The 26633-nt window shown below is 40.1% G+C and overlaps 1 protein-coding gene across 3 annotated transcripts in view; it reads right to left on the bottom strand.

The window, feature by feature from the left end:
- The window catches only part of LOC131048544 (uncharacterized), a 112747-nt gene that overhangs the window by 18166 nt on the left and 67948 nt on the right, over positions 1–26633 (bottom strand). The gene's annotated exons all lie outside the window — the stretch shown is intronic.

Here is a 26633-nt window from a genome sequence, read left to right as displayed (position 1 = left end):
CACCTAATTTGATTATCTATGTAATTCCCTTAACTTCTAAAACTTTGTAATCCAGTTGACACTTCAAACCATGGTTTCATGCTAATCAAGTTTGCTGAAACACCCAGCAAAAGATGAGCAACCAAATAACTTAAAAGCTCAACTTCTATATCAAAACATGCAATAATATAGGATACCATAGACTTGCAAATTGAAGTTGTTCTGAAAGGATTCCTTCAATTTTATAATTCAAAGTACTTATTTTCAGTGGGCTTCAATTGGATGTTTAATAGTTGATTTTGAAGATATAATTTCAGTGTAATCTCCTTATTTAAGTGAATTGTTCAGAGAGTAAGTTTGGTTTTCATTAATATTCAGATTGATTTGCAATTGTCAGAAATCGTTTCCAACATTCAATGTCCAGAAAAAAATGAATTGGGAAATCTAAAGCAATGAAAAGAAGATAGGAGATGGGTCCAAGAGGATATCGATTTACCTATAGTTCCTCAATCAATATAGTGATTCATTAACACTCTCTCCTCAACCTCCTGACATTGGCTAAGTGCCTTTCAGCCCTCTCAATATTAGTTGAGAGAAAACCTCAGCTTCTGAGTTCCTTGACCTCCTCTCCCATTGGTTGAGGGATGTAAATGACTTCTCAGTCAAGCACACTATATAAATGAAATTTATATAGTTTTTTATATTAATCAATCATGCACATTGCTAGTGCTTCGATTTAGCAATCACAAGATTCATGAGTTGAACTTGGCAATGTCTCAGAAGGACAAAGATTATCAATTGCAACTAGAAAATACTCACAAAAACTCGGGACCCAAGTCACATACAGCAAGTATAGTACAAGTATTTTTGTTAAAACTTGAACCAGAATATAGAAAATCTGAGAACAGAAAATAAAGAATGAAACACAAATACACATGCCCTTATCCTGGGAAAACCCTCCACCTGAGGGTGAAAAACCCAGCCCACTCAAAATGAACTTTATTATATCTCAGAAAAGAATATAACTGATGATAGTCTCATATTACTATCTGTTACCCTCCTCATTTTCGCGAGCATTTTGTTCTCACGTCATCAAAATAAGGAGTGTTTATTTAGTCTGGGCTTGTGTAAGTCTCGGTTTTTTGTCTTGTTGAAGTTTTTCTTGAACTCGAACCTGTCGGTTGAACCTCTTCTAAGTTCAAGGTTCAAGTTCAAGCGGAGTATGTTGTATCGCGGCTCAGTTTTTAAAGAGATAAAGGTCTTTGTAATAATTGCCTTTAAACTTGAACTATTGAACCTTTTCAAAGTTCAAAGTTCAAGGTTCACGGTTCAAAGTTTCGAAAGTCGAGTTTTGTTTGAGTCTTGTTCTTGTAATATGTGAGCCGTGGCATTTTGGTGTCTTTGTCTTGGTTTGTCCTTTTTGTTCTTTTGAACTTGAACTTTTGAACCACTTTTCAGAGAGCTCAAAGTTCAAAGTTCAAGGTTCGATGGATCAATGGCTTTGGAGATGAAGAAGCGCCGCATCAGCAGCAATCATATAAGGAATATTCCAGAATTAAAAGGTGAACCTCGAGGGAATGAGTTGCGATGAGAAACTGTACTTGAGAATAATCATTTAAAAGAAAGGTATGAAGGGAAAAGACTTGTAATTAATGAATTGTCAAAATTAAGTCTTTTCAGAGTAATTTGGCATGGATAAGTATGCAGTTACAAATCATAGCAAATTGTGTGACCGATTTTTAAGCCTGTCCTCAAGATTTGTTTTGTTTTTAAAAATAAGTACTTGCCTTCTTCATTTGCCCAATTTGGTAAGTAAAGGATTTGCGCGGGCGATATTTTCTGTTCTTGACCCTTTGAATTTAGAGCTCTGCATGAAAGGTGAGTTAAAAATCTTCCTCCCATTCCTGTGATTTCATATTTGAAATCTTTATTTGGTAGTTCAATTGGTTCAGTCCATCTCCCCTGCTGTGCTTTTTCTGTTTGTAAATCCAAAATGAGACCAAAATTGCCTAAGATAGACCAAAGGTCATGGTTAGTTTGTTCCCTGTCTGAGTTAGGGGATACTTTTCTGCCGCCAGTGGATTTAGATGAATTTCATGAAAGGGCACGAAATTCTTCTAGTTCTCCCTTAATGCAGAAGATTCTAGATAGTGGGTTAGTAGAAGCGGCGGCTTTCCCTCCAGCAGTGTCATGTCTTGAGCTGGTTTTGGAGTGCATGAATAGATATGACCCTATTCAAAGATGTATAAAAGGTGCGGATGGTGAGGTTCTACTCAAGATTAGTCGGGAGGTCATTGCCGCTGTAATGAAAATTCCTAAGAAAGAGCAATATGAGGATTGGACAATGTGGAAGTCTCAGGGGCTCTTCTTTGAGAAGAAATCATTCTATAGAAGTGGCATTGCTAGAAACTGGTTGTTAAAATTTCAAAGGGGAGGTTCTCGACTACCGAGTCCATTAACCCAGGAACACTTAATCAGAGAGGTAAAGGATATAGTCATCATGTTACACAGAGTAAGGGGGAACCAAATTGCTTTCTATTGGGAAGATTATATGTACTTCTTCATTCAAGTCATCCTTGGTGATAACAGATATATCGATTGGGCAGAATTGATCACCGACAGGCTACATGAGGGTTTGAGTTGCTTCGGTAATAAGAACTTCTATATGTCTTCATATCTCCTGTATTGCTTGGCATGTGTTAGGTCGTCGTCTGGTTTGCATCATGAAACGTGGATTGATGGTATGAAAATATATGAATATCACCCATACCTACAGCAACATAGGTCCTGTGAAAATTATCGCAAGTTGCATGATATATTTCTAGGCAGGATGGTGTTTGAACTAAGGGGGAATATTCATAAAAGGTTGTCAGATGAAGCCATGCAGTTGATAAGCACTTATGGCAGCTACTTCATACAATTTCACAGGTTCATTTACTTAAGGGTAGGAGCTTTTGAAGGAGAACCTTATAAGCTACCTAGGTATGCATTCGACAGGCAGATTCTGATGGAAATATGCAAGCAGCTAGCCTACATTGATATGAAGTACAGAGATAAACATCAATCAAGTGTCTCATTTCCTATTGACTTGACATATTTCATCTGTAATAGTGTCTATGATGCTCTAAATTTAGAATTAGAGTTTACGAAGTTGAATTTCCAATTGTATGGACCATAGTTGAAAAACTCGGACTCGGCAAACCAAAAATTTGGACTCAGACTCGGACTCGTGAAAGACTCGGCAAAAAAAAAAACCGTAGTTTTACAAAAAAACATAAAGAAATTAATGCATTTAGAGAACATAAGAGCCATAATTGAAACATTACACATGTCACATACTCATAGTTTCAAACTTTCAACTCTAAAATGTATAATACCAAGATTTCTTCAATGCTAATTATGCTTTTATATGGAGCCTAATCAAACTCAGAGGTTAAATTTTCCCTACTTCCATCGGCGCAATTTCCCCCTATATTTTTTGACGGGGGTTTGGGGGCAGCGCCCCCAAGTTGGGGTCAAGGGGCATCGCCGAAGGATCCTGAAATTTGACTAAGTCTGGAAAATTGAAGAATCCTCCAAAAACTAGATTTTGCATTATAACTCGTGGAGGTCTGAAACCACTCTCAAACATCCTGACAGTATATATGGAATATAACTTAAAGTATAAGTGAATCCTGACAGAGAGACCAAATTTTTTCACATGTTAAACTCAATTTTAAAGCTTGCATGACTTTTTTTCTGGGTCGCGCGAGTCCTTGCAAAAGACTCACGAGTCTTTCAGATGGACTTGCCAAGACTCGCCTCGCGAGTCCTTGGCGAGTCAACTCGTGGCTCCCATGGACTCGCGAGTCCGTGGCGAGTCCACGAGTTTTAAAACTATGGTATGGACCTCGAATTAATTTTGATGCCAAGGGATTTATTGTTGCACATCTAACATTGAGAGAGGATTTCATTCATGTGCCAAATATGGAGGACTTCTAGGCTGACTGTTGTGATGAACTTGAAGTCAAGAAGAGGGCACATCAAAGGTTCACCTTACAACAGGTCAGGGTTTATGATCTAAAATTGAATGTTGCTAATGTTGAAGATGATGATAGTGAATTGATTGATCCTCAGTTTATAGATAGTAGACAAGAAGGAGTGATTCCAGAAGTGGACTGGGATAAAGATGAGGATCAGATTCAAGCAAGAACATTTCCAGTCATTAGAAGGACTGAAAAATGGTTAAGAGGACGAAGAATGGGGAGAATTTCAAGAAAAAGCTCAACTTCACCCACTAAGGTTCCAGTAGCTAACTCTCTTGTTGCACCTTGTGTTGCAGGTTCCTACAAAACACAGGTTAAGACTGAACATGCAGCAAGGCCAGTGAGGGTCAAGAAGGAATCGGCTCCTACCACGATCACTAAGTCTAAAACCAGAAACAAAGTAAAGCATTCAGTAGTAGTTGATTTGGATGCCCCTCTTGTCATGGACAACACTACAGCCCATCCAGACTCAAAGGTGCAGAACATTGATAATGTAAGTGATAATGAGCAGGTGGGTGATGTGACAAATACTGCTACCACATTGGTGGTAAAGAAGGGAAAGGAAGCCGAATCTGGTCCTAATAAAGCTCTTGTGCACACTGGACCTTTGTGGTTAGAGAACACTCTGAGTAGTAAGAAAAGGAACATAGTCCCTGCTTCAGTTCCATTGGAAGATATGGTAAGTAAATGCCTGGGAAAGACTCCCAAGGCCAAGAAACTAAAGACAATCTCCAAAATTGATTTTGATGACAGCATAGGTCATTGGACAGTAGAAATTGCTCGCCCAAATACTGATGAAGTCGTAGCTAGCCCTACTGCAAAGGATTTCACAATTGAAAAACTAAATCTTGGTGTCGAAACCCGACCAACTGATGCCTGCCATCTTGAAACATCGACCAAGAAAATACTCAATAGAACATGGAAGGATGAGAAGGATAAGCATGAGATGAAGGAAATTCTAAGGAGAATGGCAGAGTATATTGAAGCAATTAATAATCCAAACCCTCAACCTCTGTCGCAGCTTCCAACGTCCTTTGACCCTAAATCACCTGCTAATCAAAAGACTCTGGAACAAATACAAAAATGCAAGCTCGTTACAGAAACTGTGATGGAGTGCTTAGAAGAAATTCGGAAATCAGGTGCAGAGTATTTTATCAATTTGAGCAGAGTTTATGATGGGGCGTTAATGGTGATGAAGGAGTCGGAAGCTGAAATCATGAATTAGAAAAAAGAAGAAGCTAAATGGGCAGCGAAAGCAGCACAAATGCGAGGAGTGCAAATCTATGGGGTAATGAAGTTTCTTGTTGAGAAACCTGTAGCTGACTTAGATGATAGTATTCTATATGTTTGCCAGAGGAACATTGAATGGAGGAATTACTTAATAAAGAAAGCTTATGAAGAATCTGCAAAACTAGAGGATCAGCTCACAGAATTAGTTGCATCCATGTGAAATGAACTTGTGTGCATGGGAATCAAGTGTCTAAAAGATGATGGTAAGACCCTCGAAGCTGCGGAGGTTATAACAAAATCATTTGAAGGCAATATTAATTATGTCAGAGGCAAAGCACCTAGTTCTGGACAATCTGTCCACCATTGCAAAGATTGAATCTCTTTTGTTTTTATGCATCGGACACCTGGACAGTCATTCCAACAAAGTTGCACAGGTTCGTAGGGAAAAAGAGGTCTGGAAGAAGAAGATGATACACATGGGACTCCCTCATGGTGCCTTAATTCGAGATTTCTCCGTTGCTTACGCTGGATGGAAGAATGCAGCAACTGTCAAAACTGTTGAGCCCAATCAGAATGATCCATAACTGTTTTCTTATCATTAGTTTTGGCAGATTTAGTTTTAAGTTTTAAGTAAACTTCTCTTAAACTTCGGCACGGAAATCTTAAATTTCCGTGTTTTCCTCTTTAAACCGTTAGCCAGGTTGTGGCTATAAAAACTATTTTCTGATACTCTGGAAGGGTCCGAGAAATTTTGTTAATGTGCTGAAGTAAACTCTTGATACTTTATCTATTTTTGAAGATATGAAGAAAGATATTCATCTGTGAATTGAATATATGAAACTGATTTTGACAGTTTGAGTCTGTGTGTTTGAATCTGAGGAATTTATTTTTGTGTGAATGAATTCTTGTTCAAATTGATCTCATACCTCATATTGAAAATAGTTACAAAGTTAGGAGTTAAAAATTCTTCTTTCATTTCTGTGCATTAAGTTGGATCAGTTAAGATAGTCAGTGAGCTATTTTCTTAAATTGATATGAGTATTTTGCATCTTCATAACATGTTGATGTATGGAGATGAATGCCTTTAATGCTTTCGGGTTAAAACTGTACATGAACTCATAGATTAAATTAATTCATTGAAGATCTTAGAAGGGAGTTGTACCTTAATTCAGAGGAAAATGAATTATTTTCGTTTATCCAACTGTGCGGTTGCAAATTTGTCTTTGAAGGGTAACAGAGGTTAAGTGAAGAATAGAGATTTTGAAAAAGACAAATCTGTTAACCAAAACTATCAATCACACTAATATGAGTTTGATTCTCTACGAATCAATCATAAAAATGAACTCAGCTGATACATCTTGAATACAATCCAAAACTTTCAAAAATCTGAAACTCTGTATGTAGAAGGAATACACAATATCTCTGATCTGACAGACACAATCACAAGGAAGAAGAAGCCGATATAGAAAACTGCCGAAGAAGAAGAAGGACCCGAGACAAGGAAGAATAATGAATATAACATGTCGTAATTTCCAGTGAAGAGTCACACGAAGGGAGAGGGAAAGACACAGACAGTTACTTCTGCACAGACAGCCTCATCACCTTCACCGACAGCCTCATCACCTCCACCGACAGCCACATCACCTTCACCGACAGCCGTTGCAACATGAAGAGTCACCGACAGTAAACAAGGCAAGGAAGGAACGGAAGCTAAGGAGCCGATACTTAGACAAAATAAATAAGGAGCCAATAATCTCTATCGTAGCTATATCTTCAACAATTTTAACTGGACAAAGTACACCACATGTGCATTAAAAAACATTGAAAATTTACAAAAAACTATTCAAATACTTGTCACAAATTAAATGTCAAGATATAAATAAAATAAACTATGAAATGTCCCTCATATAAATGCTCAAATAACTAACACAGAATATGATGATAGTGCTGTTATGACCCTTACGAAAAGCACAACTAACAGACAGAAAAATGCTAACTATATTATTTTCTCTTTTTTTAAATTTCTGCTCACAATGTACTTTCAATTGGAAATTTAACCAAATGATACAACTTACTGGATGTTCCAGTATTAAAACTGCACATCATTGAAGATCCTAAATGACACTTTAGAGCACATTCTGTACCCTAAGGGTTTTCCTACACAAAATGATTAATAACCATGCCTGAAGGATTTAGTAAATTGTCTCCAAATTACAGCTACTGAAAATCACATCCAGCCCAGAAAAAGACCTGATTTGTTTGTAAAATTCAAAAACAATATCCTTTCTTCTTTCCCAACACTGCTTTATAATCTTCAATTTAGGAGATCCCAAATTAATGGCAATCAATTCCACAATTGGTGGTTTCTAACTAACAATCAACTTCACATAATTTGCTGGCAGCTAACTGATACATCAATCCCTCAATTAGGCAATTAACTGGTAGGTTCGCTAACAAGTGTGAAACAAACTTAACTTCTTATTCCACAAAAACAATTATACACAAAAAAAAAGTGAGATCTTGGAAGAAAGAGGTTTTGAAAATATTGTGTTGATAAAGCAAAAATTAGTTTATCCTTGGAGAAGATTCGTGCTAAGATTCAAAATAATGAGTTCACAAATGATGCCCTTGAAAAAGAAAAACAACTATTAAGAGCTCAAGAGCATATACTTCTTAAAGAAGAAAATTGTTGGGAACAAAAATTGTTTGAAAGATGGGTTCAAATATTAGAAGGAAATACTAAATCCTTCAATGTCATAACTCGTGCTACAAAGATAGCCACTAGAATTTCTGTCATATCTAATATGCAAGCTAGGGTACTTCTCAAGAATCCAAGATGATATAAGGCTACAAGCAATAGATTTCTTCTCCACTCTATTGTCAAAAAGATAATGATGATCCCCACTTTTCTTCTTCAGTTTGGAATGCATACACAAACTTGTCAAGGAATCAAACAATAATGCTCTCATACCTATTCACTATTTTGGAAGTTCAAGAGGCAATTGCAACTATGAAAAAGGCCAATGTGCCTGAACCAGATAGTCTCCTAACAAGATTCTTTCAATCCTTTTGGAGCATTATGGGTCAAGATGTTATAGATGTGTTGAATGAATCAATAAAGAAAGGTTGGATTTGTAACGATTTTAAATGCACTTTCTTAGCACTAATTGCTAAATTCCCCAAAGACAATACTCTCTCTAATTACAACACAATGAACAAGATTTTCTCCAAAGTTATGCCAGCAAAAATGAAACCATTGATGTAAAAATTCATTTCCCAAAAACAAACAAATTTTACATAACGACGGCAAATCTCGAACTACATTATTGTATCCCATGAAATTATTCACTCTATAAAAGTTTGCTATGCCAAACTGTGATAACCCCCTACGGTATCACCTGATGTAAACCTTAAGGATAATAGCATATATAAAATGAAGAAATTAATTATAAAAGAAATCAATTATTAAAATAATGTATTAAAGAGGAAATAGATTATTAATTAATGTTAAACAATTAAATGAGGTTAATATAAATAAATGATCAAATAATGTTATTATTATTTATTTAATACATTAAATGATGTTGAAATATTAAATGGAATTGAGGATTGTATAAAGTAAAGTTTATTATATTAAGTATGTTAAATGTAGGATGTGACCCAACATGGGGAGCTAAACACCACGGTGGCCCCCCCGTGGGAAGTGGTGGGACGGGAGTCGCAGCCTGGGCTGCGACCACCGTCACACCCCTTCCTGCGGAAGGGACCCTGTGGTGGGACGCGACCCTTCCCCTCCACGGGATATAAAGGAAGGTCTCCACAGAGTGAAGGGGGGCACGAAAGGAAAGTAGACGGGAGGACAGCAAGCGGCACTGCGGGCTACAAACTGGAACTGCGGGCTGCGGGCTACGACGGGTAAGAGGTGTTTATGGGTCACCGAGTATATATGTGTGTGGACGTGTGTGCCACACACACACATATATATTAATGAATATTTTTGAATATATGTTAATGAATATTTCTGAATATATGTTACTGAATATTTCTGAATATATTACTGGATATTATCTTATGTGTATGTAGCAATGAATATAGGTATGTATGCAGAATACTTATATATATCTAGGATCAATAAAGAGAATTAAGGAATATGTAAATGTAGATTATGGAATGAAAAATGATAATGAATTGTAGAATGTAATATGAATAATGTGGCTATCTGATGGAGGCTATTGGGAGGAAATTCCCTTAGCCTAATGCAGGGATTATGATAATCCCTGGTAGGCAGTATATGCTGAGTATCTATATGCATATATGTTATGGCTTGGGTGACAAAAGTTCATCCAAGAAGAGATGGATCTGGCCGGTCCTCTCTGGTAGACTTGGATGATGAGATGCATCATCCAAGGCAAGGAATTGATCATATATGATGGTCTTCCTTGGTAGGCTTGGATGTAAGATGTTACATCCAAGACAGGAATCGAATCATCCTTCGATTTCCTGGTATGGCTTGGAACCAAGATGGGTTCCAAGAAGGCGAGCTTCACAGCCGCCTAAGGACATGTCCCAGTACTGCACTCGTATCCTTTTTATTAAATAAGAATTGAGATTAGTTTTAATTAAATAATTGAAGTTTAATTGCAAATTAGATTAGTTACATATATATATTTGTTGCATTCTAACAGTCTGTTTTGCAGGACAGTGATCTCTAACTAGTAGGGACATTACACAAACATGTTGATCAAATTGGACATTACTAAAGCCTATGATAAAGTAAGAAGGAAATTCTTGGTGGAAATATTGGCAACTTTTGGATTCAATATTAAATGGATCAATTGGTTGATGAATTGTGTCACCAAGGTGTGGTTCTTTGTCCTACATGTTGTTGATGTGTTTTTAGGACACCTCAAACATAGAATAAAATACTAAGTATTCTATCCTCTCTTGAACAAAGAAACCTCGTATGCTAACGATGTGATCAAATAAGGAAACTCCAAGGTTTACAATGGAACAATCAACTTTATATTATGGATAGACTCAATGTATGTGATGATAATGCCAGTAATCACAAAGGGACTAACATTTCAAATCACAAATGGAACGTGGAAACTAAATTGACTTTGGAAAATAAAAGACAATGGGATGGAAGGTTAAGGAAATCTAAGCTAAACCTAAGGACAATGATGATAATAGATGATGCTTAGATAGACAGATTCCATAATGAAGCTTTGTTTCGCCATAAGGAAACTGTTAGAACATAATGTTATTAGGGATCACATCCTTATAACAGTTATATATAATGTTCTAATATAAGGTTATAAAACCTTATATATTATATGCTTTATAAGCATATCCCATTTGAAATAATTATAATCTAATAACTATTAGATTATTAATTATTTATGAGTGGGGGTTATTGAAAAGGTGTGACTAGTGAAGTCACCCTTCCTCCTATATTTAAGGAGGTTCTTTCTCATTTGAGAGGAGTGGGAATTTGGAGCTTTATGGTGAGTTGTATCACTATGCATATGCGGTATTATTGGCCATGTGGAAGTATTGGAGGAGTGTCCCCAGGTTCATGTCTATTTTATTATAGACTATATTTGTAAGTGTTTTAATTAAATGATGCTTTATGGGGTTTTTTACCCGAAAGGGTTTTCCCCATGTATATCTTGTGTAATGTGTACATTTTGCATGTATGTTTCATATTTCATTTACTTTATAATCTTGTTTATAATGATTAGTATCCTAAGATCCTAATTTCTAATAGAAACAACAACACAAAACTGAAGCAAATCTCCAATAGAGAACGAAGGATTTTCATATTGTAAGCATTCATTCAATTGCCCAATACTAGCACAATTCAAGTGAAACATTCACAATCGAACTGTTGCAATAATGAGTTTTAGGCTAGCTTTACACTATAGCTTACAATTAGCAAACCACAAAAAGTATGAACCAAGGAATTCAAACATTCATGCTTGTATTAATTCCACCATAGTCTTGGCAACATTTCTTCTTTCTTCCTCCTACTCTACTACTAAATATATATTTCTGCTACTAACCATTAAGTATTGATCTATTCACTATGTTTTCCCTATTAACATTTACAAATGAGAAGACTGAGCCTTATATAGGTCTCAATTACAATTCAAGGGCCCAGATTGATTACAAATCAATTGTCAAGATTACATGATGAAACACTACTTATAGTTAGTTATAACTAACTCCTCTTCAACCAATGAGAAAATTACATTACTTAGGGCACATGTCCTTTGAATGTAAACCAATGAAAAATGAGGTTAGATCTTCTTGATGTGTTGTTTAGGCACATGCGAACACAGAATAAAATACCATAAGTATCTTATCCTCTCTTGAACAAAGACTTTTGGATGCTGAAGATTTGGCTTAAGGATTACCCAAAAAGACTCCAAGGTTCATATATGTAGGATCACTACATGTGGATAAGCTTAGTCGGTCGTTGTGATTGTTGTTTCATCTAGGGGCATTTATGGTTCGAAAAGATTTCATGAAGTGATTGGCAGATGGTATGCAATGGATTTTCTCCTAAGACTACTGAATGATTACTCAAAAAGAAAATAGCAAAAGATGAGGGTTTAGAAAGATTCTAAGCTACTCTAAAAAGAATGGATGAAGAAATGAAACAAGTGAAACTCAACTAGTTACAGCTTCGCCATACACAAACAACTCCACTAGAACTAGTGCAATCTTCAAAGGATGTTCAAAGATTTTTCAAATCACTATTAACCATAGACACCATCAATAGAATGCATATCAATGATTAAGCAATAATCGAACTTAAACACTATCAAATGTTCCAGTTGACCACACAAGGCTCGCTTACAATCAGCAAGAAAGCTAGTGGTATGGATAACGAGCTTCACAATATATCAAATGCAACATTCCATCATGTAATCTAAAGACTAAAACTAACATCAAAGATTGACTTGAGATGACGAAAGAACCATGCAATAAGCTTCAAGGATTGAGAAAAAACACCATAACTTCAATGTCTCATTCATCCAAAAGCCAAACAACAGCAGTTCTTTGAGTCTTTCTCTTGCCAATATTCTAGCATTATTACTCTCTTCTATTACTATTGCTATCACTGCTATTCTCTTATTATTATTAACTTTTACAAATGAAATGAGTGGAGCTTACATAGAACTCCCAAATACAATGAAAGGTCGAGATCGAATGGAGATCAAGGGCCAAGATTTTGCCACCTAAACCCTAATTAGGGTTTGATATAAATGAAAACCCTATCAAGATAATCATCATCATCAATGAACCAATAAGAAGATAACATGTGTTGACACGCAAATCAAGGAAGCATCCTCCAATAGGAACGCGAAATGCCACATGGGATCATAACAAATTATTTTCGAGAATTTGATTCCCTTTCTCACGTTCCTTTCTAGCATATTCGATGAATCTAGTCACCATCTCCTCTATCTCAGTCATCGAGATCTCAGGTAGAGATTCCAGCTGCTCTTCCATGTGCATGACTTCGTCGAAAGCCTTGACGATGGTATCTTCCCATTCAGGTTCGAGATCTTGAGTTTTACTTACCAAGACTACGAACTCTAGTATATCATTCATTTGTTCCTTGGTTACCATACCATTTGTATTGTAGATGATAACCTTTATTCTTTCTTGCAACTCCTTGGACTCTATAATTGTCCCTGGATCAATCTTCCTTCCCAAGACAATTTGTGCTACTCCCACTATCTTATCATGGATTCGGTGCATATCATCCTGAACTTGACCGCATCCGTTTCCAATCTCCTCGAAGATAATCTTCTTCGTGCAAAGCAGGCTACTCCATTGTAGAAGATTAGGGGTAGTTTCTTCTCTTCTTACCTTCTCCCTTGATAGGACCTCTCGTGATGTCTTCCTTATCACTTGAAGCACTGGGATGACAACATCTCTAGCATGAGTAAATGCATCGGAGGCCTCTATGAGGACATGAGTTCTCCCAAGGACCCTTATGACTGTATCAAGTGTTTGCATGATGTCCTTCATGAACTTTCTCACTCTAGTGTAGGAATCCTCTATCCATGTATCCATCAATTGTGCTGAATTCTTCATTTTCTCTGTATGATCCACCGACTCTGCGGGACGTAAGGGAGGTGGTGTAGCTGCTGGACTTTGATGCGTCAATGGTTGCTGAAATTGGTGGACGTAGTTCCTCCATGCACTTATCTCCTTTTCCAATCTTCTATTCTTCTCTATTTCAGCTCTCAACATGTCATTGGTGGCCTTCACTGAATCAATTGCATCACCTATAGCCTGCTCGGAGGTGAGTGGACCCAAGTCAATGGTCTCCATATCATACTCATAGGCTGTAATTTCTCCTTCATACTTCTCAACTCTTGGAGTGGCTATTTGCAGCTTTCTTGATCCCGAGTCATCTTTGATCACTTTTGACATCTTCGTAGCTTTCCTCTTCTCAGTAACTTCTTGAGTTCGGCTTAGAAGACTTGCTATGTCATATGTTTGTTCTTCTTCTTCGGCCACTATCACTTCTTAGCCAACCTTTCCTTTAACCATTCCAGAATAGATCTCCCTTCTTGAATTTGTGCCCCTTCGATCATTTGCTCATCTCTAGGTGGTGAAGTAGTTTCATCGTTATCTTCCGCCTTCTTCGATCTCTTGAATGAGGTGGGTGAAATCATCTTGCTCTTGAGATGCCTTCCCTTTGTCTTTAGCATTGTGGACTGTAGACTCAACTGATTCATTGGCTCCTTGACTCGACTCTTTTTCCATCCTTAATTCTTCTGGTCTGGAAGGAGGATGATTCGCACTTGATTTATGCTTCTTCTTTGCGGGTTCCTTTTCATCATGATCTTCCTTCCTCTTTGATCCTCTTGAATGAGATGGTTGGGGTGCACTACCACTTGCGCTAGCTTCATCTTCATCTCTTCTTTCTTCTAAGTGGAATGTTGGTGTTATATTTTGTTCCTTCAACTTTTGGTGCTGCACATCTACCCATATGCGAGTGTACTCCATGTCTGGTTTCATTAACTCCTTCAAATCATCAATCTCTAAATCTGTCCATTTGAATTTGACCTCCTTGTCTTCTTTGGCGTAAGCTCCTTGAAGATATCTACCACTATCTTGAACTTGATCGGCTACATGAAACAACTTGCCTTCTCTGATGAAATCGAGTAGTAGCCTAGAATAAATCTTCCTCTTTACCTCTATATCATTTTGAATATTCATCCAATAATCTTCAAGATGCCATCGATGCATGTTGTTCTTTCCCAAAACTTCTTTTACCTTTTTGTATGGATCAAAGCACTCTCTCATTGTGAAAGGCTTGAGTGAATGAAGTGCTAACTCTTGCTTGGCATCTTCGGCTGCATGAATAGATGGGCATGACTCAATGGAATCTCCAAGTGTGATGGGAAAAGAAACACCGGCTCCATGTTTATGTCCATATGCTTTGATATATGCCAATAATTGTCTCACCACCTCAAGTAGCACTACCCTATTCATTTGGTATCGCGGCAACATGTAGGGAGGAACGGAAGATCCTTGAACTCTAATGTAGGTGAACTTCGGGAACTGAATGAACCATGCACCATGTTGCTCTACCAACGCCTGCGCTTTAGAGAGAGTCTTTGTTGTGATCCACCTCGGAACTGTCTCGTGATATGCATGTTGAATGCATCATTCACCCTCCTGTAGTGTTGTTTCGGTGGATGTTTGAGTTGCGGATAACAATCGTACACCTTGATCTCTCCAGGTCTCCTTCCAATTATGCCTGTATACACGAGTCCTGGATATTCAAAATTTCTCGCAATGGAGTATATGACGTTAGAGCTCATATAGAACAACCTGGTGCGCATTAGCCTCCTTAATTGTTTATCAATGCTATTGCTAATAAGTCTTGCCCAATTGATCGCCTTCTTGTCATAGGTGACAGTCTCAATGTAGTAGAACATCCACTCCTCAAAGTATGAAGCATCAGGTGAACCAACCAATCGATGGAGCAAGGTGATGAAATCTCTGTATTCATCATTGAAGTCAATCTTGTGCAGTCTATAGAACCATCTGCTTCTTCTTCCTCTACTCTTCTTCAACCAAATTTGTCGATGATCTTCGTGCAAGCATCAGGATCATCATCATAGGCTGATTTAGCTCCTTCCAAGGTTATGTAGATCATTTCCTTGGGCTCGAGTAGATGAAACGTCTCGCTGATTGCTGTCTCTGAAAGATATGCGAGCACCTTCCCATCCTTCGCCACAATTCTCCTCGATTCCAAGTCATAGTGTTGAGCACACTCTATGCTCAGCTCATAGCATTGCACTGCGGGAGGAAACTGAGCTGCGTTTATGAGTCCACTTTCAATCATCTTCTTAGCTGTTGGTGTAGGTTTGTTGACATATGATGGGTGGTGAAACTTCTTGGTGTCGAACTTGCCAAGATGAGTGTCTCCAACTTTGCTCCAATTCGACGTGATCCAGCTCTCGAATGCACTCCCCTTCATATCTTCCTTGATGAGCACTTGGCGGGAGAGAGTCTTGTTTTGTTTAGGAGCTGCCATCTTTCACCTATAAGAGATGGTCAAGTTAGATTAATGGTGAAAGGTAGGTGAAATGAAAATTCAAATCAATCTTCTTAATGAATATGATTTTAATGACTAAAACAGATTCATTTTGTGGTTAATGTAGATCTGATTCAATGAAATTCAATCAAAATTTAACTATAATCAGCCCTAGGATGACTCTTCTATCAAGCAAGATGCTATACTTCACCTCAGATTTTACTGATTTCACCTTACTTGAAGACTAAATGATGATAAAAATCTGCAAGAGCTGGGTAAAGATGAACAAATTCGCCCTCCAAAGGATATACTTGCTGATCTTTGGTGTGAATCTGCTGTAGTATTTGCTCTCTCAAATAAAACTCGCTGATTATTACCCTTAATCCTGCAACTTAAATAGTTGAATTCGCTTTGATAATGATTGAATTTTCCTTCCCTAATGAATTTCGCTATTTTGAATTTAGAATTCGCCAATTGCTGATGACTAAATTCGCTGTTCTGCTCCTGATTCTGAGATGTTTTAATTTGAAGTGATGTTGAAATGAGGATTTCACATTTACCTTTATAGGCGCCTAAGGTGAATAGATGTGTCTTTTACCCTAAGGCCGACTTTGCCATGAAATAAAATTAAATCAAAAACTTCCCCTGGCCGACTTACCTCTTGATTAATTTTGAATTTGTTTTGGGCGCTCAAATCATGCATTACTCAATTTTGAAAACATCATATGAACTTCGCTCCAATCACTCAACTCCCGAAGTAAGAACTTCGCTCCAATCCTTCAACTCCCGAAGTAAGAACTTCGCTGCAATCGTTCAATTCCCGAAGTAAGAACTTTGCTCCAATCCTTCAATTCATGAAGTAAGTTTTTGGCTCCAAGTTGAGAGATCATGTAGTTGATATTCTTTAAATTTGTTTCATTCCTTTGATTCTCATTTTATCAACGAAGGCTTGATGGTATAATCTGCTCAATTCTTTTCTATTCATGAATCTTGCTGCTATCCATCAACTTGTGAAGTTCAAATTCGCTCTCATAAGGCAATTTGTGAAGTTCGCTTGAGAAGTGCAACTCTTGAAGTAATGATTTCGCTCCAAAACTCTTGAACCTGAAGTTCGCTCCCATCCTACAACTCATGAAGTAGTAAAATCGCTTCAAACCGGCAGCTCATGAAGTTCATTTGGCATTGTATGTACTCAAGGCGATCATCCTTCATCCTCTCACTCAACTTTGCTCATGCATTGATGAAATTCGCTCCAAGGAGTAAAGTCATGAAGTTCGCTCCTAGATGACAACTCCCGAAGTTCAAGTTCGCTCCAAAAGGTGGAATCATGAAGTTCGCTTCAAAATGATGACTCATGGAGTTGTGTTTTCTAATTCATCTCATCCATTTATACCCAACTTTACTCTTAAAGAAGTAAATCGCTCCAATTTATGAGATAATGAACTTCGCTCCAAAACCCAAACTCATGAAGTTATCAACTTCACTCCTCTTGGTCAAGTCATAAAGTTTGTATTTCGCTACATCCTGGCAATTCATGAAGTAGAGGATTTCGCTCCAATTTGCTCAACTCATGAAGTAGGCACTTCGCTCCAAAACTCAAACTCATGAAGTTCAGTTGGCATTGAATCCTTCATTTCTCATCTGACTTCGCTCATGTAGTCTCATAGGTGGAATTCGCTCCTAAGATGCAAGTCATGAAGTTCAAACTTCGCTCCAATAAGGCAATTCATGAAGTTCGCTTGAGAAGTGCAAGTCATGAAGTAAGCAATTTCACTCCATTTGTTCAAGTCATGAAGTATACATTTCACTCCAAGATGCTAATTCATGAAGTAAGAACTTCGCTCCTCTTAGTCAAGTCATGAAGCAAGAACTTCGCTCCAAAGTGCTAACTCATGAAGTTAGGAATTCGCTCCACTACATGAAGTCATGAAGTTCAATCTTGAGTGTTTTGATCATGAAGTGGGCAATTTTCCCTCATTCTTCCATTTCCAATATGAAGAAGCTCGTTCCAAATCTCCTAAGCATGAAATTCGCTCCAAAGGTCTCACTCATGAAGTTCGCTCCAAGGTAGCAACTCTTGAAGTATGAATTTCACTCCAAAGTGGCAACTCCTAAAGTTCATTCATGAACGCTTGAACATGAAGTGTTTGTGAATCTCCTTCATCTCCTTATTTTCCATTTTCCTTGTGAACCCTTGAAGATCTAATTCGCTCCAATCTCCTCCTTTATGAAGCTCGCTCCAAACTTCCCACACCTGAAGTTCGCTCCAAATCCTTGAAACCTGAAGTTCGCTCCAAACTGTGAAGTCATGAAGTTCAATCTCTAACGAGGACTTAGACATGAGGCGGATTACAAACGAGCTAATGACCACTTCATTGCACATTCAAATGCTCAAATTCATACTTACATCAATTCTCAAGCAAAAGACTCAAGGAAAACTCACTCATCTATCACTCAACATGAAATGGGCAACTTCAATGAACTCCTTGACTAGGCTTTAATTCAACTGACATGGCATGCAAACCTTATAAACTCACTCATTTCATTCCTAAGAGAAGAGAGAGACTAGACTAAGCAACTAAAACTCAAAAAAAAAAGGTGGTCCCCATTTTGATGGGGCGATGTGTGAAATGGTCACAACAGGTCCTTTGAACAATATTTGATGTAGTGCCACATGTCACATGTGTAGTTGTCCACCTCGTAAGCTAAGTCAGGTTCATTGAACTTGGACGCCTTGACTTGGAATTATTTGTTTGGCTGTATGTGATAGGCACCAACTCAGCTTGCTCTTTGTAGATCATCACAAAGAAGTCCTTCTATTTCAAGCTATATCTCTTGATACAACATTTCCAAATGCTTGACTGATGTGATGATGATGGTTCATATTCCCAAATTGTATCATCTTGAAGATCAAGTTTCTAACTTTGCTTATCTTATCATTTTTCCCTCATCACATTTCACTTTTCATCTTCACATTCGGAAATTCACATTTTTTGTGTGATGCATTTCATCTTCATGTTTGGAAATTCTCTTTGCGTTGTCCCTATCTCGCCTTCACCTTCTCATGTCATCAATTTGTCTTCCCTTAGTGTAGTTCTTGAATTATGTAACATGTTGCAATCACCTTATGTATGTGCACTTTGATGTTCTCTTGAAAGGTGGAACATATCCTTGGCGTGATTGATTTCCTTGTAGCAATATCATATCAATGGTATTTTGAATGTCTCTAATCTTGATCCTGGGATCTTGGATTTCTGAAAAAAAATCAAGATTGTTTATCCTTACTCTTGTTTCGTTGAGTTACCCCTTCCTTGATGCCCCCTCCATGTGATTGAATCTTTGAGGTTGTGATGATGTTTCTTCTGACTTCCTTATTGAAATGTGGATCTTGTGTTCTCCTTGGAATGTAGTTCTTGTCCTTGAATTGGTGAATACTTCATCCTCATTTTCCATGCACTTCATTGCTGCCCTCAAACCTGAAAGACAAAGAGACTGTGCATCATACATCATGGATTGAACAGAAAATAAGACTGACACCTAACAAATCAGGTCCTTTAAAACCCTTTCAATCTGAAAATAACATTGAAAAATCAGAAAATGTAAATCTGGAAATGATCATTGATGTATTCTCTTGAAATCTAATTGAACTTTGGATAAGACTTGCTGGAAATTTGCTTTCAATCAGGTCTGACTCATAATGTGATGTGCAAGGTGATGAAACTGGAACAATTTCACACTAAATTAGATAGATTTGCTCCCCTTCTCAGGCTGGAAATTCAGTTCACTTGGCTGGTTTTGAAGAACAGAATCAAGTCTAGACAAATTCGCACCAAGACTGCAGCAATTTGCTCTAAATCAGTCTTTAACAAATGATAAAAATGTCTCCAAAATCATACTAAATCAGGCCCACAGAAATCCGCACTAGGTCTGATCCTTAAGGTTCTGTATAAATTCGCCTCAGGACTGGACAAATTCGCACTACATCAGGACTGAACATAGGTGGAAATAACTTTAAAATTTGCTCCAAATCAACCTCTAACAAATTGGCTCTTAGGTCAGACCCTCAATTCGCCATTACGCTGATAAAATCTTCCCTGTATGCAAGTTTGTTGATGAAAAAATTTGTTTCAAATTTGCTCCTTGTTGTGACGTTATCACACATCGCCCCATTGCAAATGGGGACCCCCACTTTTCGCTTTTTGGGTCGTTGTTTTGTTAGCTTGCCAGCAGTTTCTTAGGTGTCATTAACCTTTGCTTGTGGGATGAGGTAAGTTTTGTCAGGAAAGGGTTAAGGAAGTGTATGTTGTCAATCATGCAAAATGTTGTCAAAATATTGTCAATTGTCAACAAAAGTACAAGATATTGTGATGGTGGTTGTGAATATGACTTGAGGGAATAAATAGGTGTTTTGATCATTTTGTGGTGGAATCGCAAGGTTTCCTTGCAATTTCGCCCAATCTCACATTTACCCTTCATGATGGATTTTCACCCTTAGGAGTTTTGCTGCACAAAATCCCCACCTTGCTTTGATCAATGCATGAAGTGAGTGAAGTTTTGCCCTTGGTAGTCTATGCGCAACTCTTTGCTAAGTCCGCTCATGATGTTTTCAAATTTTGCATCGAGTCAATTTAATGGCAGACTTGATCCCAACTCTGGCACACAAGGGAGAGCAATGCAAAACAAGGCATAAACTTCGCCACAAATGAGGTTCAATGCATAACTTGTTTTCCCCGTAGGGTGTCAGGTTAAGACATTGCATAAATGACAGAAGTACATAGAATATATGGAACCCACAAGTGTTCTATTGATTCATGGTAAGCCAGTACATACAATGATAGCAATATGTTCGACTACAATAGCCTCCCCAAAGACTGGGAACAGATACAATATAAAGGAGTCTGATCAGTTACTCAATACCAACTACCAACAACCGACGGGTTAACTACCGACGCTAACACAATTTACCTTAATGCTTAATTACCCGACAACATCATCCCCCCCAAAAAAAAATGTTGTCTCCGAATGACAGACAACCAAAATGGGAATGATGTACAAGCAAAACTAAAACCCCAAAACAACAAATTACTGGGATTGGGGTAGAGATGGTGTCCCTGATGGTCCCGTGGATGAGGAAGAGGCCAACTGCTCCCGGAGCTACAACACCTGCTCTGTGTGATGGCGAAGATCCCTCTTAGCCACTAGCTAACGCTCTCGAGACCGTTGCACTCTGAATACGGCCTCCATCAGCTCGGTATGCCTCTTATCCAGCTTTGCCCTCGTACTACTCAAACTGGCCTCCAACAAAGCCCTATCTGCCACCCGTGCGGCTGAGGCTGCTGCTAACTCGGCGCGGACACGAGCCAACTCCTCCTCCATACTCCCTGTCTGGGCTCTCTGTTGAGGCAACTCCAACTCCAGTGTCTCCCTAGTGATATCTGCCTCCTGCTGAGCACGACGATGCGCCAAATGACTATCCCGTATGGCCTGCTTGATCCTCCTGAGTAGGTTTTGCACCTGACTCTCTCAAGTCTGTCCAGGGTGCTACCACTCCTCCAACATCACAGGAAGATCCACGCGAGGCCATCCTCTGTCAACAAAGCACCGCTGGAACGCCTCAGCAACTCCTCCGGTAGCAAATGCCAGGAGACCCTCCAACGCTGGCTGCCCTAGGGTCCCTTCCTCCGTCAAGGCCAAAAGTCTGCGTGCCTCACTCTCTACTGCTGCCAAAAACTGAGTCAAGGCAATGGGCCGGTTCTCTGTAGAACCAGGCATCAGAATGTCTACCTGTGGCACCGTATCCTCCGCACCACCCATGTGCTAGAGTAGGTCCGTAGGTTCCCCCTGTGCACGCATCTCATGAGGAGAGTCCATGCCCTCTAAATCAACCACCTCCTTATGGTGAGGTGTGGCAGGCAGGGGTCCTACTGGGGCTTTCGGTTGCGCTAAGTATTGCTCCAACCATGAGTATGTATCATCTCCCTCAACGTCACCCCTGTCTAACCTGATCTCTCCACCTCCATCCACTGTCCCCGTGTCCCCTTCGATATCTGGCCACGGGCAACCGTACCACTTGCGCCTTCTTCCGTACCCAACTCTGGATACGGTACCTCCGTGTGGGAGAGGCGAAACCCAGTATCACCACCCGAACATCGAGAAGATGTCTCCTCCGACTCCTCCCCTGAACTACTCTCGGTGGCCGAATCCGACTCGCTAGCATAGACTACCTGAATCTGGGGCTTCCGCTTCCTGCTGGATGGTGCATCCCCTGCGTGTGTATCCAAATGAGTCCAGTAAAAAATGGAGGGCACGGTAGGGTCAATGCTGTCCCACGGCTGCCACCCTCGCCTTTCTTCCGGCACCTGTATACGGACTGCGTCCAAGAATAACACAATGGCGTGGTGGGGCATATAGAATGCCTTGTGCTTTAGTGTGAGGAACTCATGAATGCGGTCTGACAGCACAGTAGCCCAGTTGTACACCGTCCCATTCCGGAGCTCGTTCATCAATGCAATCATTGGCACGGTTGTGTCGGAGGCCCTACTGGCTCCTGAGAGACGACTCTTCATCAAGTCGAGCAAGCACTACCATGCACCAGGTACTATGTAAGATTTTTTCAGTCCTCACCCCTTGGGTGCCGTAATCCTGTCCCACTCTTCTCTGGTCAGGTTATCCCGACATATTTGTTGTAGCAGCTGATTTTTCCTCTCGGAGGACATCTTCATCGCATGCTTGTCCACCTTCTTCCCTTCGTCAGGAATGCCAAAAACCCTGGCAAAGTCATCCGGAGCAAAAGACACGGTAACGTTCGTGTGCTGGTACTTGAACGAGGAGGTGCGCAACTCATCGTTGTACGATTTTATCATCATGCGCAGGCAAGGCTCAAAATCTCGAATGGCGAATATCAGCATCTGAATGGCCCAATGCACCCGTGCCTTTCCTAACTGTGTTTTCACCAAAATGTCATCTGGGGACTGCGCCTCCAACCACCATTGCCTGCACACATTGCCGTTCAACCCTCGAAAGTGATTGTATCCGCTGTGACTTTCGGCTGCCTTTCCTTCTTGCCTGTATTCGGTACAACAACCTTCCCTTTATCCATAGGACAGTTTGTAGACGGTTTCCTAGTTGTCTTCTCTGAATCCTGTAGTCTCCTCCTCCAATCCAGTTTTTTCAACTGCCTGGCGCTAGACGCTATCAAATGATTTTTTATTTATTTTTTTCAAACTTATATCTTTCCTCTCCTGGGCACCTTCACATGTTCTTCCTTCCGATTGCGATCTCTTATTCCCCTTGTCTCAATGGTACTTTTAGTTTGCTTCCGTGGTCCGTACAGCCAGTATTTTACTTCTCCGAAAATTTGTTTTCCTCTAGCACCCCTGAATCCGTACGGACTTTTTCTTGACTCTGGCAGCCCCTTGGTTCGTACGGAATTTGTACGCCAAATCCAGTTATTGGCGAAGGTCGTACGGACTTTGCGCCTGAATTCCGTACGGAATTTCTGTTCTCCACTTTCCGTAGAGAAATCTTTGGCACTGTCGCCAAAAAATTCCGTACAGTTTTGTTCCTCTCCTTGCCACTTTAATTTCGTGCGGACTTTTCCCTTCACTGTTTTTGATTTCCATACGGAATTCGCTTTTCCTTGATACGTATGGGCCTCTGCCTATAAAACGTATGGATTCTTTCCTTTGTTGGCACTACTTCCCGTACTCTAATTTCCGTACGGATTTTTCTTCTGAGATCCATGGAGTGTTATTTATTGACCGTACGGTATTTCCTTTACTTGTGGAATCCATACGGATCTCTGTCTTTCAGTTTCGTACGGATTTACTATGAACGAGTCCCCCTTTAATTCTTCGGCACTTTAAAAAAACCCTTAAAATAAACATTCTTTTAAATTTTTCCAACTTGTAAAATTTCCTTTTTTTTTTTTTGCTCGCCACTTGCAAATTTCCCTTCATTTTCACAAAAATAATAAAGACAAGTTCTTGCAAAAAATAATGAAAACGGTGTGCGCCATGAAGTTTCGTGTGGTTCTAAAGGTTGTAAATTGGCGTTGGCGACGAGGGCCGCTGCCCCTTGACCACGTTGGGGTGTTGGCATCAAACCTCCATTTGATTTGGTAGGTACACTGCAAGTTGGTCGGTTTTTTTTTTTTATTATTGTTTCTTACTTGTGCCACTGGCTGGGTCCTTCTCGCTCATGGTACACCTTCAATTTAGAGCCATTCACTGTGTCCTGCACCTCCTGCCCGTCAAGTGTCCACAGCTTGATCGCCCCGTTCGCGCCGACCTCGCGAACTTTGAAAGGGCCCAGCCACTTTACCTTGAATTTTTCGGGTGTGATTTCGTTGCGCCCATTAAACTTTAATACAAGTTGCCCTGGGGTAAACCACATTCTTCGCAAATGCATGTCGTGCCAACTCTTCCGCCTTTGCTGTGTCGTCTCTGTCGCCCACTGAGCCATCATCTGTCGCTCATCCAATTTGTTCAAAGCGTACAGTCTCTCTCTCAAGCTTTCCATGTCGCCAAGTCGATTATCGATAGCGATTCGGAGACTCGGCACCATGAATTCAACCGGCACCACGGCTTCTTGTCCATACATTAGCTGGAAGGGAGTCTGTGCTGTTGTTACCTTATAAGTCGTTCGGTATGCCCAAAGTACCGACGGTAGGCGCTCCTCCCAATCATCCTTCTCCACTCCGCAAGACTTATAAATCACCGACATGATTATTTTATTGGTCGCCTCGGCCTGCCCATTCGTCCGCGAATAGTAGGGCCTTGATAAGGAGTGGAAGATTTTGAACTCCGTTGTTAGCAACCGGATTATATGATTTACAAAATATCCTCCTCTGTCACTCGTCAATTGGATTGGAATCCCATACCGCGTAATGATTTATTCATAGATAAATTTTGTTGTATTGACCGTCGAGTTGTCCGGCAAAGCCCGTGCCTCGACCCACTTGGTCAAGTATTGTCGCCACTACAATGTATCTGCACCGTCGGGCTCTACTTGGTTTTAATGGTCCGATAAAATCCAATCCCCATCTCTCAAACAGTTCCTGGGCATTCGATGGGTTGAGGGGCATAAAATCTCTCTTCAATGGTCGTCCGACCCGTTGGCATGTATCACAGCTCGTCACCCACTGTCTGGCGTCATTATGTAGTGTCGGCCACCACAGTCCTACCAACAGAACTTTCCTGGCCGTGGTGTCAGGCCCCATGTGTCCACCTGCGGGCCCTTCATATGCTACCCTTAGCACACCCTGAATTTCCTCTTCCAGGACGCATCGCTGTAGGACCTGGTCGGGTCCCATTTTGTACAAGAGGCCATTAATGAGTTGGAATGTTCTGCTCCTCAGTACCAGTTTCCTTCTTTCTCCTAGTGGCATCTCCCTCGGAAACTGTGATGTCGACAAGTATTCCCCCATGCTTGTGTACCAGGCGGGGAGAACGGAGATGCGAAATAAGTGAGCACCTGGAAAATCTTCATTCATTCCTTCGGCTAGTTCTCCTGACTAGATTCTCGATAGCTGGTCAGCTATCACATGGCTCTTCCCAGGTCTTGCAATAATGTTGAATGTAAACTCTTGAAGCAGTAGCAGCCATCGGCTGATTCGTCCTTGGATAATTGACTTGTTTACCAGGTACATCAATGCTTGGTGGTCCACATAAAATGTGAACGGGGTGGCCAGTAAGTAATGTCGAAATTTATAGACAGAGTACACCATCCCGAGGGTTTCCCTCTCTGTGGTGCTATAATTTTTCTCTGCCTTCTACAGGAGTCTACTTGCAAAGTAGACCGGGTGATCTAGCCCGTGATCGCCAACCTGCGCCAGTGTGGCCCCTATGGCAAAATTGGATGCATCAACGTGTACGTGGAACTCTTTGTCCCATATGTCAGGATTGGCGCACCCACCAACCGTGACTTCAATTCTTGGAAGGCCTCTTCCTGAGCTGTCCCCCATGCGTACCGTTCACCTCTCCTCGTCAACTTGTCCAGAGGGCACGATACTTGAGCAAAAATTTTGATAAACCGCCTATAATACCCTATGTGTCCTAGGAAGGATTTAACTCCCGTGACATCTGTCGGTGCCTCCATTTCCACTATCACTCGAATCTTGTCTGGGTCAGTCTTGAGTCTAGCCTTACACACTATGTGTCCTAACAGCTTCCCTTGAGGCACCATGAATCTGCATTTTTTGGGATTGAGTGCTAGGCGGGCTCGCTTGCATCTCTCCATGCATTCACCAAGTGCGGCCAGATGTGCATCCTGGTTACTGTAGATGGACCAGTCGTCAAGGAACGCCCTGAAGTTCCCTACTCACATCTTGTCAAATATGTGAAGGATTATCCATTGGAATGTCGCGCATTGCATAACCCGAACGGCATTCAGTTATACGCGTACACGCCATCTTCCACTATGAAGGTCGTTTTTAATTTGTCCTCTTCGGCAATGGATATCTGGTTATACCCAGAAAATCCATCCATAAATGAATAAATTTCATGACCGGCCACTTCCTCCAAGATGCTATCCGTAAATGGTATTGGAAACGGGTCCTTTATGGTGACCGCGTTAAGGCATCTGAAATCCACGCAGATTCAAATCTGGTTTGCCTCCTTTTTAAGGGATATCACTATGGGTGATACCCACTCGCTGGTCTGCACTTTGAAAATAATCCCGGCTTCGAGCATACACTTAATTTCATCATTCACTCTCGCAGCATAGTTTTTATTCATTCTGTACAGCCTCTTCCGCACAGGTACGGCCTCGGGTACGAGTGAAATTTGATGTACGCAGAGTTCTGGCGGCACCCCTTTGAGGTCCTT

The sequence above is a fragment of the Cryptomeria japonica genome, chromosome 9 (genome assembly GCF_030272615.1).
Source record: "Cryptomeria japonica chromosome 9, Sugi_1.0, whole genome shotgun sequence".
In the NCBI taxonomy this organism is placed as follows: Eukaryota; Viridiplantae; Streptophyta; class Pinopsida; order Cupressales; family Cupressaceae; genus Cryptomeria; species Cryptomeria japonica.
Note: the sequence above shows the minus strand (reverse complement) of the source record. Positions and strands in the feature narration are given on the sequence as shown.